At 41.9% G+C, this 4418-nt stretch overlaps 1 pseudogene; it reads right to left on the bottom strand.

The window, feature by feature from the left end:
• Window positions 1-886: 886 nt before the first annotated feature.
• Window positions 887-2576, bottom strand: LOC123575120 (histone-lysine N-methyltransferase SETMAR-like; annotated as a pseudogene).
• Between the last annotated feature and the right edge of the window lie 1842 nt (window positions 2577-4418).

Consider the following 4418-nt stretch of genomic DNA (forward strand, 5'->3'; position numbering starts at 1 on the left):
GAGGCTACAAGTCTGAGATCAAAGTGTCGACAGAGTTGGTTTCTTCTAAGGCCTCTCTCTTTGGCTTGCCAATGGCTTGTTGATCTCCTCTGATATCTTGACACGGTCTTCTCTGTATGTGTATCTGTGTCCTTACCTCCTCTTCTTATAAGAACACCGGTAACTTTGGATTAGGGCCCACTCCAATGATCTCATTTAACCTTAATGATCTTCTTTCCTTCCTTCCTTCCTTCCTTCCTTCCTTCCTTCCTTCCTTCCTTCCTTCCTTCCTTCCTTCCTTCCTTTTCGTTCTTTCTTTTTCTGAGACAGGGTCTCACTTTGTCACCCAGGCTAGAGTGCAGTGGTACAAACATGGTCACTGCTGCCTCAATCTCCTGGGCTCAAGTGATCCTCTGGCCTCAGGAGGTCCCTGCCATGTAGCTGGGACCACAGGCTTGTGCCACCATACCTAGCTAATTTGTTTGACTTTTTGTATAGACTCAGTCTCACTTTTTGCCCAGGCTGGTCTTGAACTTCTGGGCTTAATCAATTCTCCACTTCAACCTCCCTAAGTGCTGGGATTCCTGGTATGAGCCACCAAGCCTGGCCCTTAATGACCTCTTTAAAGAGTCTGTCCCCAAAAACAGTCAGTGACATTCTGAGGTACTGGGGATTCAGACTCCAACAAATGAATTTGGGTGGGGGACCCAATTCAGTCTATAGCAACCACTCCACTAGGCTGTCTGTTTAGTGGCCAGAAAACAATGGATACAGAAGTAACAGAATGTAAGGGAAAAAGTTCTCAGGAAGGTATAAATAAATAAATAAATTCCTGAGATATTACTTTATAATAAATAAATAAACTGCAACCTGAGGTTGATGCAAACGTAATTGCAACACATCTTTATTAATCAAAATAGCAACCATTACAATTACAATCAACATATATTTGCCAATGAGAAATAAGTTTGTTTATTCCTGTAGCATAAAAATCCATGCTTCCGGATTTGATGAACTCTTGAAAAGCATTTTCTTCATCCTGTTGGTTGTGAAGTGTTTTCCCTCCAAAAAGCTGTTGAGGTGCTTGAAGAAGTGGTAGTCAGTTGGCAAGAGGTCAGGTGAACATGGTGGATGAGGTAAAACGTCGTAACCCAATTTGTTCAACATTTTTTTTTTTTTTTTAGACAGAGTCTCACTCTGTCTCCCAGACTGGAGTGCAGTGGCGCGATCTCAGCTTACTGCAACCTCCGTCTCCCAGGTTCAAGAGGTTCTCTCACATCAGCCTCCCGAGTAGCTGGGATTACAGGCACCTATGCCTGTAATTTTACTATGCCTGGCTAATTTTTACATTTTCACCATGTTGGCCAGGCTGGTCTCAAACTCCTGACCTTAAGTGATCCGCCCACATTGGCCTCCCAAAGTGCTGGGATTACAGGCATGAGCCACTGCACCTGGCCTAATTTGTTCAACTTTTGAAGGATTGGCTGTGTGACATGCAGTCGGGTGTTGTTGTGGAGAATTGGGCCCTTTCTGTGGACCAATACCAGCTGCAGGTGTTGCAGTTTTTGGTGTATCTCATCAATTTGCTGAGCATACTTCTCAGATGTAATGGTTTCAGCAGGATTCGGAAAGCTGTAGTGGATCAGGCCGGCAGCAGACCACCAAACAGTGACGGTGACCTTTTGCGGGTTTTTTTGTTTTGTTTTGTATGTGTTTTTTATTTGTTTGTTTGTTTTGTTTTGTTTTGTTTTTTTAGATGGAGTTTTACTCTTGTTGCCCAGGCTGAAGTGCAATGAATGGCATGATCTAGGCTCACTGAAACCTCTGCCTCACTGCTTCAAGCGATTCTCCTCCCTCAGTATCCTGTGTAGCTGGGATTATAGGCACCCGCCACCATGCCTGGCTAATTTTTTTGTATTTCTTTGGTAGAGATGGGGTTTCATCATGTTGACCAGGCTGGTCTCGAACTCCTGACCTCAGGTGATCCACCCACCTCGGCCTCCCAAAGTGTTGGCATTACAGGCATGAGCCACCATGCCAGGCTGACTGTGACCTTTTATTTGGTGCAAGTTTGGCTTTGGGAAGTGCTTTGGAGCTTCTCGGTACAACCACTGAACTGGTTGTTGACGGTTGTTGTACAAAATCCACTTTTCATCACAGTCTAGTCAGGAAATGGCTCGTTGTTGTTGGATAGAATAAGAAAAGATGACACTTCAAAACAACAATTTTTTTATTTTCACTCAGCTCATGAGGCACCCACTTATCGAGCTTTTTCACCTTTCCAATTTGGTTCAAATGCACACAACCATACAATGGTTGATGTTGAGTTCTTTGGCAACTTCTCCTGTAGCTGTAAGAGGATCAGCTTCAATGATTTCTCTCACTTGGTCGTTGTCAACTTCCGATGGCTGGTCGCTATGCTCCTCATCTTCAAGACTCTTGTCTCCTTTGCAAAACTTCTCGAACCATGACTGCACTGTACGTTCATTCGCAGTTCCTGGACCAAAGGCGTTGGTGATGTTGCAAGTTGTCTCCGCTGCTTTACAACCCATTTTGAACTCAAATAAGAAAATCACTCGAATTTGCTTTTTATCCATAGTCTAAAATCAACATAAAATAAACAGCAAGTAATAAGTCATTAGCAAAAAACATAAAGCGAGAAATGCACATTAAAATGATGTGTAACATAACCGCATTTATTTAAGAATGTATTCCAAATAGAAATGGCATGAAATGGCAAATTTCAACAATGCAGAAACCATAATTACTTTGGCACCAACCCAATACATATGGGAATTAAGAGAAAAGAATTATCTCTAGCTCTTGAAATGTGGCAGGGATTTGAGGAAGAAACAAAATGTCCATCAGTGTTCTTAGCCACAGCAATCAAGACCAACTCTGGCTTCCATAAAGAGATTTTCTTTTTTTTAATTCTGGGAAGAATACCAGGAGACTCACAGAATACAAGGAAAGGATGAAGAGTATGACTTGTGAAAAAATAAATAGAAGTTTTTCCAAGAGGTCTGGGTAGCAGGAACCAATGAAGAGCCTTTTCAGAATGCCTCTGCCAGAATGAATGTGTGTGTTGCTTCTGCCATTACAGCATATCCCTTGAGAGTCACATTCCAAAGATATAAAATCGAACAAGGCTATCTTGAGACGTGTGTCCACTCTTTGGCTTGGGGAACCTAGGACACTTGGCAAAAAGGCTATATCCAATAGGAGTAGGTGGTACCCTAAAGAGATACCAAGGCAGGAGGAATAAGAGGTGAGGAGACAAAAGCAGCACCACAAGTGGATGTATTATTCTGATGTTAAAGCTGGGGAAACTGAGACTTAGCTTTAGGGATAACTGGTATCTTAAGAGACCTAGGAATTGTAAGACACCTTGCTAATTCCAAATAATGTAGTCTTTCTACTTACCCCATAGTGCATCAGTCTGCCCACTCCCAGAGTGAATACATTAATACATGAGTACATATATAAATAAACAGGCAAATACATGACTAGGCTAGAATTCCAGAATTTCAATCCACTTATTTATATATACTTACTTTCACTACTAAATTGAATTGAAGGTCTAGGTATGCTTAATAAAGGAGCTTTCTTTATTTGGTTATCATCAATATTCAGTGAAGAATTTGAATCCACATAATCTACTTATTGTAAAAGAGGAGCAAGTTCTAGTTTTTCCTCCTGTCAATTCACCTGGGCCTTGACAAGCTGAGGAGCCTTTGTATGCAGCTAAACTCCTGCAGGTGATCTCTGCTTTTCTGCCATTGTCAAGCCCACCAGGCAGGGGTCAGGTCCAACTCTGTTCACAGTACCCCTTGATCCATTATTGTAGCCAACAATGTGAACAGCTTTGTCTTATACACACAAGAAGGAAGACCACACTTCCATGTTTGGGGAAAGGGAGTTGGGATGTGGCAGGAATACAACAAGCTCTGCATCAATCAATTTATCAGGTATGTATTGAGCCGCCACCTATGTTGTCAATGCTAAGCAAGCCCACAAGAGAAAAAGCAAATGAATAAGCCAGCAGGTGCTTCTTAGGAATGTTTTATCTCTATAGCTTAGTAACTAAGACCTGAGAGCTGGCATGTTAGACAAACCCAGACATCTACAGGATACTTGACCAGTACACCTTAAGACTGTCAAGGTTATGAAGAGCAAGGAAGGTCTAAGCAACTACAATAGACCAGAGAAGAATGAGAAGACATAGTTACTAAATGCAATGTGGTATTCTGGATTGCCTGATGAAATAGAGAGAGGACTGTATTGTGGTAAATAGTGTCCCTCCCAAAAAATGTATTTCCACCAATAACCTGTGACTCTGACCTTATTTGGAAATAGGGCCTTTGCAGATGTAATCAACTTGAAATGAGATCACACTGGGTTAGGGTGGGCCATAAAAGCAATATCAGAAGAGAAAATTT

This window comes from Macaca fascicularis, chromosome 8 (assembly GCF_037993035.2).
Source record: "Macaca fascicularis isolate 582-1 chromosome 8, T2T-MFA8v1.1".
Taxonomy (NCBI): domain Eukaryota; kingdom Metazoa; phylum Chordata; class Mammalia; order Primates; family Cercopithecidae; genus Macaca; species Macaca fascicularis.